Source organism: Protopterus annectens, chromosome 3.part1 (genome assembly GCF_019279795.1).
Source record: "Protopterus annectens isolate FY-2018-M chromosome 3.part1, PAN1.0, whole genome shotgun sequence".
Taxonomy (NCBI): Eukaryota; Metazoa; Chordata; order Ceratodontiformes; family Protopteridae; genus Protopterus; species Protopterus annectens.
Genome location: NC_056732.1, coordinates 1,632,129,234 through 1,632,141,295, shown reverse-complemented (window position 1 = coordinate 1,632,141,295; position 12,062 = coordinate 1,632,129,234). Strand labels below are relative to the sequence as shown.

At 44.0% G+C, this 12,062-nt stretch overlaps 1 protein-coding gene across 2 annotated transcripts in view; it reads right to left on the bottom strand.

Annotated features, from left to right (window-relative positions):
• The window catches only part of LOC122798587 (pituitary tumor-transforming gene 1 protein-interacting protein-like), a 956,210-nt gene that overhangs the window by 530,643 nt on the left and 413,505 nt on the right, over positions 1 to 12,062 (bottom strand). The window lies entirely within an intron of this gene.

The window sequence follows — 12,062 nt, the reverse complement described above, 5'->3', positions numbered from 1 at the left end:
CTGACGTCAGTGCACGAGGGGTATACAAGATGCAGCCGACGCCATTTTCTTCAGTTTTTCTTGCCCCAGATGTCAGGTGCCCCCAAGAAGGTAGGCAATACATATTGCTTATAAAAACATACAGTAAAATAAAAACAATACCTTCATCTACAAGCAAATACACCACATAGGTTGTATAGGATAGAGAAATATAGATAAGTCCCAGCAAAGAAAGGGGGATGGAGGGTGGGTAACCTGGACTGCAACAGTGAATACACTCGAACATCTACATTTATGGTAGGTACACAACTGTACTATGTTCATCATGTTTCACTGTTGCAGTCATTACACTTGGGTTGAATCCCAAAGCTGAGGTAGGGTGGCTGGGTCTAAATAGGATTAGGAGTGGCTATGAGGCCCTGCAGAACTACAGTGGCAAAGCCTGCTCTGGATTTAGAGTAAAGAGGTAAGTGGTAATGCTTGGTAAAAGTGTGCATTGAGCCCCAAGTTGCAGCCTCCAAAATTTTCTTGGTTGGTACTCCTCTGAGAAAGGCTGCTGAAGTGGCTGCTGCCCTGGTAGAATGTGGCCTAATATTCTTAGGCACTGACTTGCATGCTGTGCATAGCAGAAACGAATGCAGTGTCCTATCCATTTTGAAATAGTCTGCTTTGAGATAGCCTTTTCTTGTGATCCTGCAGCATATGCTACAAACAGTTGCTCAGTTTTTCTGAAAGCTTTTGTTTTGTCCAAGTAGAAGCGCAGCTGCCTGTGTATGTCCAAAGAGTGCAGAAGTCTCTCCCCTTTATTCTGGGGATTTGGATAAAATGTTGGCAAATGAATGGTTTGGTTAAGAGCCACACTGGATACTACCTTTGGCATAAATGTTGGGTTTGTCCTTAGAGAAACCCTGTCCGGATGAAAAATGATAAAAAGTTCCACTGCCATTAATGCCTGTAACTCTGAGACTCTTCTTGCTGAAGTTATTGCTAGGAGCAGAGCAGTTTTCCATGATAAAAATTTTATGTCAGCTGTATTGGCTGGCTCAAAAGGAGGTAGTGTGAGCTTTTCTAAGTCAAAGTTGAGGTCTCATGTAGGTATCGGTGCTCTCCTTGGGGGTCTTATGTTTTTTGCCCCTCTGAGGTACTGTCTTAGCAGTGGATGAGAGAAAATAGGAGGTTCCGTATTGTAATGAGCTGAAATGGCAGAGGCATGGATCTTAATTGATGAGAAGGATAGGCCTTTGTCCAGCATCTCAGTTAGGTATTGCAAAATCTGAGGAATACTTGGAACAAGTGGTTCAAGTCCTTGTGCCTGGTTCCAAGGACAGAATCTCTTCTGTTTTTCTGCATAAGATTTCCTGGTGCTGGGCCTCTTGGCTTCCAAAATGACATCCATAACAGCTTTAGAGAGAGGTGTATTCTGAGTGGCTATATTATCCGCCATGCAGCCAGATTTAAGGTTCTGAGTTGGCTGTGCAGGATCTGATTGTTTTGTTGAATCAGAAGATGAGGAATTAGAGGTAAAGTCCAAGGCTGGACCTTGAGACAAGCTCTTTAGGATTGGGTTACCAGTGCTGGCGTGGACAGTCTGGGGCAATCAAAATCATTTTTGGCTTCTCGTCTGACTTTTAGGAGCACCTTGGGAAGGAGAGGCAGTGGTGGAAAGGCATAAACTGTTAGGGTTTTCCAGATGAAAGACAGAGCATCCACTTTCCATGCTTGTGAGAGATAAGTCCTTGTGCAGAATTTCTGTAGTTGGTAGTTGTGAGGGGAGACAAAGAGATCTATGTCTGGGCATCCCCATTTCCTTGTTATCATGCTGAAGACCTGTGGATTTAGTTTCCACTCGTGAGTTTCCATGAGGTTTCTACTTAGTTCGTCTGCCAGAGTGTTTTTCTTTCCTGGCAGGAATTGTGCCTGCAGATGTACTTGACAGGTCAGTGCTGTGTTCCACAAAGTCATGGCTTGCCTGCAGAGGGGGTAGGAATGTGTGCCCCCTTGCTTGTTTATGTACCACATAACTGTAGTATTGTCCGTCTTTAGCAATAGTTGTCCTGGATGCAGTAGATCCTTGAAGGCTGTCAGGGCATTCTGTACAGCTAGCATCTCTTTTTGATTGATGTGAAGATGCATTTGGTCCGTGGGCCATGTGCCTTGAATACATTTTCCTGCCATGTGTGCACCCCAGGCATAATCCGATGCATCTGTTGTTAGTGTCTGCCTGGTTGTGGGTAAAGTGAAAAGCTGTCCCTTGTTGTGGTGACAGGCCAGTGCCCACCATCGGAACTCCTGTTGCAGGCAGGGAATAAGAGTTAATATTGTTTCCAGGCTGTGGCAATGTTGAGTCCAAACACTTTTTAGGTACCACTGTAGCTTCCTCATATGCAGTCTTGCATATGGAATTAGCAGGATGCAAGATGCCATGAAGCCCAAAGCCTGCAGAATTTTTCTTGCAGGTAGCTGGGTCTTTGTTGCCAACATTTGAAAATAATGAGTCAGTTGCCTTTGCTTGTCTGGCGTGAGATATGCCATCTGGGCAGGTGTATTTAAGCTTGCACCCAGGAATATTATCTCTTGAGAGGGCACTAGTTTTGATTTCTTTTTGTTTACTGTGTACCCTAGGCAAATTACTAATTCTTTTACAAACGCCAGATGCTTTAGTAGAATGTCCTTGCTCTCTGCTTGACCAAGGCAGTCGTCCAAGTAGGGATATATTTGAATTCCCTTTTGTCTGCAAAATGCAATTACTGGTGCCAGGCATTTTGTGAAGACCCTGGGCGCAGTAGATAAGCCAAAGGGCAGTGCAGAGAATTGGTAATGCATTGAGCCAGCTATGAATCTCAGGTATCTTCTGCAAGACTGTCTGATTGGGACATGCAGGTATGCCTCTTTGAGGTCCAAAGTAACTAGCCAAACCTTCTTGCCCAGCATGGGTAGAAGTTGCTGCAGTGTCAACATTTTGAATTTTGGAACATCCAGGAAAGTATTTAGAATTGACAGGTCCAGTATTGGTCTCCAGGCTTTGTCCTTTCTGGGTACCAAGAAAAGTCTTGAGTAAAATCCTTGCCCCTCTTCTTGCTGTGGTACTTTTTGAATAGCTGTCATGTCCACGAGAGCAGAAATTTGTTTTTGTGCCTCTGCTCATTGGTTTTGTGGCAGGTCTGGCATACCTTTTGACCTTGGTAGGGTGTGAAAGTGGAACCTGTAACCCTGAGAAACAATATTCAGTACCCATTTGTCCTGGGTGATCATGTGCCAATTTTGTGAGAAAAGTGCTATTTTTCCCCCTAAGGGTGCTGTCAAAAGGTATGTGCTTGGCTTTTGTAGAACAAAGTCATTGGGACTGTTTCCTATAAGGTTGTGATTTGTCTTCTCCGCCTTTGTGGGCTGAAGCACCCCATTGTTTAAGTCTATATGAGCCTTGGGGTTGAGATCTGCCTCTTGGGCATCTGTATCTGCCTCTTTGCGGCCTGTCTGACACTGGAAAGGACCAATTTTTAGAAGGCCAGTTCCTGCTAAATCAAGGTGGCTGAACCTGTAAGAAATCCTTTACTGTCTGCATTGATTTTGCTTTATCCTCCATTTTCTTTAACACCTCTTCTGCCTTAACACCAAACAAAGTATCATGCTGTAATGGAGCATCCAATAATTTTGCTTTAACATGATCAGGTAAACTTTGTTCTTTTAACCAAGCATGCCTTCGAATGACAGAGCCTGTAATTGCAGCTTTGCAAGAAGCCTCTAGTGAATCAAAACCACACTGCAGAGTATGCTTTCCCACTTGTTCAGCTGCATGCAATAAATCCTGCATTTCCTTATTGTCAGGACATTCTGAGCTTGTAAGCATTTTCTGTTTTAGCAAAGACATTGGGTATTGTTGATATTTAAGCATGTGAAACTGGCAGTTTAAATCCCTTACAGCTAAAGTAGCAGAAGTGTAAATGTTTTCCCCCATCTATCCAGTGCTTTAGAATCCCTATCAGAGGGAACAGGGGTTTTTTTTGCAGTGGAAGCCTTGACCCCCTTTGGGACCCTGAGAAATTGTTGCTGGGTCAGCAGCACGGTTTTTATAAAGACATTTATGAGAGTCTGGGACCCTGTAGTACCTATCTGGCTTGACTGGTGCAGGGGGTAAAGATTAAGGAGACAAAATGGATTCAGAAAAAAAAACATCAACAACAATATCTAGTACAGGGGGGATAGCAAGGGGCCTGTGCTGAGGCAGTAAAAGAAAGTCTCTGAGCTTTTTCTTGGATTCTGAATAATCCTGGCTCTCCCAATGGAAATGCTCCCTCATGGTGTGCAGGGTTTCCCCAAAAGAGTAATCCTCAGGAGGTGAGGCTGAAGGGATAGATTCTTCAGCATCAGAGTCCTCATAGGGAGGAAGAGAATATCCCTGTTCTGACGATGAATCAGAGGAAATAGAAACCTGGTCAGAGGAGTCATAGTCAGTGTCTTGCCTAGGCCTTTTATCAGGAGGGAGATGGGAACCCCTGATCAAAGTAATTAGGTCCTCGGCCATTTTAAGCATATGTTTCTTTGGCATGGATGACTGTCCAGGAGAATGCTGTACTTGTTTCTTCATCTTTAATGGTGTTTTAGACTTTGCCTTGGCTGCTGAAGTGGACTTGATAGTAAGCTGTGTAGGTCTGAAAACACCTTCAGAAGCCGATGCCTGCTCAGCGGCTCCGGACCCATCTGAAGGAATAGTTTCCGTAGGCCCAATACCTTGAGTTTCCAGAGGCCTAGTTGTCTCCACGTGGGAGTTGGAGGCGGCCTGTGGCTCTGAGGTAGCGGGTGTCAGGGGCTGCGAAAGCACCTCACTGAGAACCGGCGACTGGCCTAGAAGAGGCTTCGTCGTCGGTTTTTGACCTCGGGTGCATGTCCTTTTCTTTGTCTTTGCGTTTTTTATGAATTCCGGTCGTCGGTTGTTCCGACGGCATTATGTAGTTAAACCTTTGGCCAAAGTAATGTAAAGCAAAATCAAACCGACGCTTAATAGCCCGTTGGTTGAATCTAGCACAAAACCGACAACTAGCAACGTCGTGGTCATGGCCTAGGCAAGGAATACAGTAAGAGTGAAAATCCTTATGAGGTATTTGCTTCCCACAAGAAATACAATTGTTAACTTTTACTGACATCGGTCTGGAGCAAGAAAAAGTTTCCCCAACAGGGTACTTAGCTTTATTGAAGACTTCGGTTCTGAAATTCAATTTCGAAAATCTCAAGAGTCGGCCGACCGGCACTTGCGAACTGCTTTTGCTTCGGGCACCGCACGGCAAGAAATACTGGGGAAAATGGCGTTGGCTGCATCTTATATACCCCTGGCGCACTGACGTCAGAGAAGAGGCGACAGCAACTGACGCCGGACCAGGACTTTGGAATTCAGGCCGACTGAGGGTAGCCAGGATAACCCAAGTGTAATGACTGCAACAGTGAAACACAATGAACATCAATTGATTTGAAGATCTGAAAGATTTAGTTCGGTCAAGACATTACCCAAGTTGTCTGTAGACATCCAAGGTATGGAGTATCCTTTCTCCCTCATGTTTAGTTTCAGGAAAGAAAATGGGGAGATGGATGCCTTAAAGGAAACTCTGCCACCACTTTAGGAATAAAGGAAGGGTTAGGTCTCAAAGATACCCTGTCCCTGTGGAAAATGAGAAAGGGCTGACCATAAGAGCTTGCAACTCGGGTATACTTCTTACAGAAGTCAAAGCAATCAGTATAATTGTTTTCCATGTTAAAAACCTTAAGTTAACCTAGCTGGTTCAAACAGAGCACGTTTGCTTCTCTAACACAAAATTAAGATCCCAAGGAGATGCCACCAGTTTTCTAAGACTTCTCTTAGACAAAACCCATTTCAAAATCATTTTGACACAAGACTGCACTGAAAGAGGAGGATCCATGGACAGACAAGCTGAAATGACCCATAAATGAACCTTGATAGGGGAATAATTAAAAACAGGACAGTAATTGACATAAATATGGTGAGACCAGATAGCAATTGGCCCTAAAGAGCCATCAGTTAATGCAGTTGGCACCCAACAGAAAAACTTTTCTATATGCTAATACATGATTTTCTAGTAGCAGGCTTTTTGCCTCCATTAGTATCTGCTACATGTCCTCAGAAACAGCTGCCTAAAAGAAATTAAGACTATTATCCAGGCAGTCATTTTAAGATGATTAATGCCACACACCTGGTCTAGTGTGAGCAGATCCGGTCTGTGAGGAAGTTTGTGGTAATTGCGCCCCTTGCCATTTCCAAAACAAGATATGGTTGCCTGTACTATATAGGAATCAAAACAATGATCTTGGGATATTCCTTCTGAATCTTCAGAAGTACCCTGGTTATTAGTGGAAAGGGTGGAAAAAGCATACAGTAACATTCCTGTCCAAAGAAAGAAAAAGGCATCTGTCTTCTGGGCCTTCTTGCATGGAGTCTTGGAACAGAATTTTGCCAGTTGTTTTTTCAGAAAGGAGGCAAGGCGTCTACTTTAGGAATACCCCACAGATGGATCAAATCTTGTAAGACCCCCTGATTTAGTTTCCATTCATGAGGGTCTGCCCTGGTCCTGCTAAGCTTGTGTGCCACACAGTTTTGCTGTGATGGAATGTAGGATGCCTGCATAGTGAGACTGAGCTGTGAAGCCATAACTTAAGCTAACATGGCTAGTCTAGTCTGCAAACGGAGTAAAACCTGGTCACCATTGCTTGTTTATGTGCCACATGATTGTGGTATTGTCTGCAACCAGCTGAAGGTCCCATGAACCAAAGATGGTTCAGAGAGTTGATCAGGGCAAGTCTCTCATTAATATTTAAGTGCTTGCATTTTTCCTTAGTGTCCCAGACCCCCTGCACCTTTATCCCACCAAAAACCTGCTCCTCAAGCAAAGTCCAAAGCATTTGTGGTGACTGACTGCTTTGGAGTAGGGAAGGAGAAGGGGGGACCTACCAAAAGATTTTTCTTCTGACAAACCCCAGCACTGGGATTTGAAAAAAATAAAAGGAGTTGATGCTGGGCCCAAAGATATTTAGAGTACTAATGTGTCTTTCTCATGTGGAGTCCTGCTAGGGGTATCATGAGAATCATAGATGCCATGAGATCCAAAATCCTGAGGTAATCCCACACAGTGATCCAAGTCTGAGTGGAAAACAGAAACAGATCTGCGTTAATATCTATTTTTCCTGCGGGGGGGGGGGGGGGCACTCTTTGAATGGGGTGTCTAGCTGACATCCCAGGAGCACAGTCCTGTGTGAGGGGAGTCAAGCAAGACTTCTGAATATTCTCTTGGAATCCCAATTATGCAAAAAATTTCTCAGCCAAGAGAAACATTCCAGACGCCTTGAAAAAGACTCTGCAAAGATAAACAAGTTGTATAACTATGGAACAATGTGGATACCCTGTAATCTGCAATGAGTTAGCTCGTCACTTTATGAACACTCTTGGTGCAGAGGATAGTCCAGACGGGCAGAGAAACTGGAGAGATGATAAAATCAGCAAAAGAGGAGAAGCATTGATTGAAATGAATTCATCCTCAAGTTTTGGTGAGTACCTTCACGAGGTGGACCCTGCTTTTCACAAACTCCCAAGACGACACTGACATATAGACTGTATTTTATATAGCATATATCATGGACAGATGTACGTTAAAAATAAAGAAGATAGCTGGGTACAGAAGTCCCAGGATAAAAAAAAGTGCACTGGTACCAGGAGTGGAAAAAAGGACAGTGCTAGAATCCTCAAGACATGGAAATATTCCTGCAAGGGGGCTAGGCCAGGCCCGGGGGGAGGATGCCCCCCCTCCCCATTGTAGAAGGCAGTAGCAGTCCACAAAAATCACAAAATCTGATAGGCCAAAAAAAAAGAGTCCTGCAGACAACAGAGTGGACTACTGAGGATAAGAAATTATATATTCCCATTACGCAAAAAGCCCGGAATTTCCAGACAAAAGATATATGAAAAGATTAAGAATGAAATTAGAGGAAAGAAAAATACTTCCACAAGAAAAACTGTCAGAAGCTTCAAATAAAAATAAAAAGTTGTGTTCATTAATACAACAGATCCATGAAAAACACTGAACACACCAAGAAGCCTTGTACCATTTGGAAAAAGAAGTGACTGAGGAAGTGTGAAAATTTAAAGAACAAAATTTAGGGATGTGTGAAGGGTATAAAAAAGAAATATGTACATGAGAAAGAAAGAGAAATCTGATAAGGTGCAATATTTATGCAAACAAGATACCAAATTAACCACACAGAAAAGAGCAGCACCAAAGATATTTAAAGAGAAATACAGACAAAGACATCCAGATATGGAAAATTTTACAATACAAAAAATAAGAAAACAAAGAGGAAAAGAGGATTACTAATGGACAAGTCAAATAAATAGAAACTGAGGTTATGCATTACCTGCAAAGTGAAGGATTTAGTGTAGAAAATTTAACTCAGATGACAACACAACAGGATAGAGCAATGGACACCCAAATTAAGGAGTAATCAGTCGAGCAGGAAGCATCTAATCAGTTGACATATGAAGACACTTTGGAACTTCCCATTGGAAACCAGTACAAAGGTTCAATTGGCGCTACACAGCAGGGGAAAAAAAGGAAACTGTGGCAACTCTGACACAATCAATGTCGTGGAGTGACAGGGAAGTAAATTCCCATATGAAAGAGCAACAAATGACAGAGGGTGAAACTGACTAGAACTTGGCACAGGAAGAAGGTCTGGAACTTTCTGCCCTCAGTTTAGAAGAAAATGATCTAAGAGAAGAGTTTCTTGATTTAAAACAGATGGATAGACATATTAAGATCAATGAAAGAAACAGACTACAAAAAGTCAATAAAATCCAAAAAATTAGAAATTTGATAAAAAAAATGAACAAAGTTAGGACTGTCCACAGAGATTCATAGGTTCATACTAGGCTATCTGCCCTAGGGCATTTATAAGCCTAGCTAGAGTGTGTTTGGCTTTCGCCACCCATTTTAAATTAATTTTGCTATGCCTTTTTCGAGGTTGGTATACTGTGCCTCTGTCTAACAGTGACACAGAAGTGATACCCGGGGTAAACCTACGATCTCCCATCCACTCATCAAGATTCCTCTTGAAGAGAGTCAATGAGGGACTCTGCCTAACCTGGACTGGGATTTTATTCCAGAGTGAAGGGAGCCTCTGGGTTATGAATCTGTTCCTCCAGCATGTCCTATTTATTTCAGTGCTGAGGTTCAAGTCTCTTGAGCGTGTAGCTCGATGGGATTTGGATTTTCTGAGGTGCAGCATGTCCATTAATTCCGGGTTGGACATGGCTTTATACGTCAGGCACAGATCGCCTCTGAGCAGGCGGTATGCCACTGAGTAGAGCTGGAGTTTCTTTAACTGGGCAGCATATGGCATCTGTTTGAGCCCTTTGATCCTCTTGGTGAGGTACTTTTGGGGACTTTCCAGTTGCTGCAGGTGTCTGGTAAGGTACATCCCAAAAGGGGCATTGTTCTCAATTATGGGCCTGATGAGGGATGAGTAAAGAGGCACGATGACCTCCTGATCTAGATGTGAATCCCTTCATGATTAGGTGGGCTATATAAAATGTTTTTCTAACCACTTTGGCCACGTGGTTGTCAAATGAGAGATTGCTATTAACTTGGGTCCCCAGGTCCCTAATTACTTCTTCTGTACTTAATGGATTACCACCTATGTGGTAATTTGTGGGCACATTGTTTTGCCAAAGGGATGACTATACACTTTTTGGCTTAGCTTGAGGCCATGGCTCTGGCACCAGTTGTCTGTTTCTATGAGGCCCTTTTGGAGGATGCTTGTGTCGGCTGGAGAGTCGATTATGGCGCCCAGTTTGCAGTCATCTGCGAACTTGGTCAGCCACAGTCCTTCCGTGTTGGCCTGTACCTCCGAGAAATATATACCGAACAAGAGAGGTCCCAGGACTGAGCCTTGTGGGACACCACTTGTAACTGGTTTGGAGTCTGACATGGCTCCAGCAATTCTAACCATGTGGGTTCTGTCCTTGAGCCAGTTTGCAACCCATCTAGTGACATAGGGGTTTATATTTAAGCTGGTGAGCTTATCTATAATGCTCGAGTGGGGTATTGTATCGAAGGCTTTTGCGAGGTCCAGGTAGGCTGTGTGGACCACCTTCCCCTCGTCAATGGCCTTGGTGACTGTTTCAAAGAAATCGACCAGGTTTAAGAGGCAGGATCTGCCCTTAAAGCTGAAAAGGGTAGGATCCAGTGTCTGTAGGTCCCCGATATCTTTATTTATGAGGTCCATGATGATCCTTTCCATAGCTTTGCAGACCAAGCTAGTCAGGCTTATGGGGCGATAGTTTCCAGGACCCGTTGAGGCACACCACCTTTGTGGAGAGGGACCACTGTTGCTGTACGCCACTCTTTGGGTACATATCCTGTAGTAAGCCTGAGATTGAACAGTAGTTTTATGTTTGGGTTTAGCTCTTCTTGGAGTTCATGTAGGACGCAGCCCGGGACACCGTCTAGTCCCATTGATGCTGTGTTTTTTGCTTTGGAGAGGGCGGCTCTTACCTGAGCATCTGAGATGTCAGGGGGGCAGCACTCTGCTGGGATAGATATTTGCCCTTTTGGTGGGGGGGGGAGTTTGCGCTGAACCTGTCAGCTAGGATGCTGGCAATGTCTGTGGGTTCGGTGTATTTTTTGTCATTTTGGACTAATTCTGAGCATGTCATGGAATTCCCACCCAGGTTCCTAACACAACTAAAGAAAGCCTTGTGATTATCCTTAGTGTCCTGTGCAATTTTTCTCTCGAAGCTGGCCTTAGACGATTTTGAGTGCCCGTAGTTTTTTGCTAATACTGATCAGAGATGCCTTCCCTTTTTGGGATTTTGCTCTATCATGTAGCAGCTTCCTCCTTCTATTGTATAGTTTGTTTATGGCTGGGGTCCACCAGACAGGACGTCTGCCTTTGGAGGATTGGGTCTTGGTTTTATTTGGGATTGCATGATCCATGCATTCCTGAAAGTGTTCATAGAATGCGTTTATAAAGGATTCTGTGGTCTGGGCCGTATTTTCCACAGGCCTGGGGGCTTTAAAGGATTCCACCTCAGTTTTGAGGAGTGTGAAATTTGCTTTAGAGAAGTTTTTCACTGTGGTTTTCTGGGCAGGGGGTGGGGTCAGGATGTGAATATCCAATGAGATTAGTTTATGGTCTGATCTTACCAGTGAGGGATGCACTTCTGGTCTGGAGCATAGAGTCCCCATGTTGGTGATGATCAGGTCCAGTATGTTTTCCCCTCTTGTGGGAGTGGTAACAAGTTGTTCCATAGCATTTGAGTTTATAAATTCTAGGAACCTTTGGGCTAGGGTGTTGGAGCTAGAGTAATGCTCCCAGTCTATGTTTGGGTAGTTGAAGTCACCCAATATAATGGTGTTTGGAGAGACCTTCATATTTTCCAGTGTTCTCAGGAAGGCCGAGTGGGGTTCCTGGGTTTGGGAGGGTGGTCTGTAGCAGGCTATAAACTGGAAGGCAGTTTTACCCATTGTTAGTTGCACATGGATAGTCTCTGATGCTTCGTGCTGTGCCACCAACCTGGAGGTGTGGGTATATTTGACTAATATTGATACTCCCTCCTTTTGTGGTTCGGTCCAAGTTTTGGGGCCGAAAAGCATGGTATGAGGTATAACCTGGTAGTGCTGGGGTGCTCTCGGGAGCCTTGAACCAAGTTTCTGTTACTGCACAGATATCGATGTTCTCCATGCTAAGGAGAGTTTCGAAAAGTGCATCTTGAGGTTTAGACTTCTGGCTTTGAGTAGCATTACTCTTAGTTTCTTATCCCTTGTGATACCTATGGAGGTGGGTTTGTCTTTTGAGCCTTGCCTAAAAAGACACTATGGGGCTAGCAAGAGCCTTTGCCAATATCCGAAAGCTCAGGAGAGACATGTGCAAGCTGTCCCTAGCGAAGCATCGTGGCTTGTCGAGCATGTCATCCCAGGCTGACAGGCATTGATCCCCTTTGAATGACACCAATACTTAAGCCAATTGTTGAAATTGATCATCTTGTCTTCATATTGTGGCATCATTCTTGGTGAGGGTAAGATGCT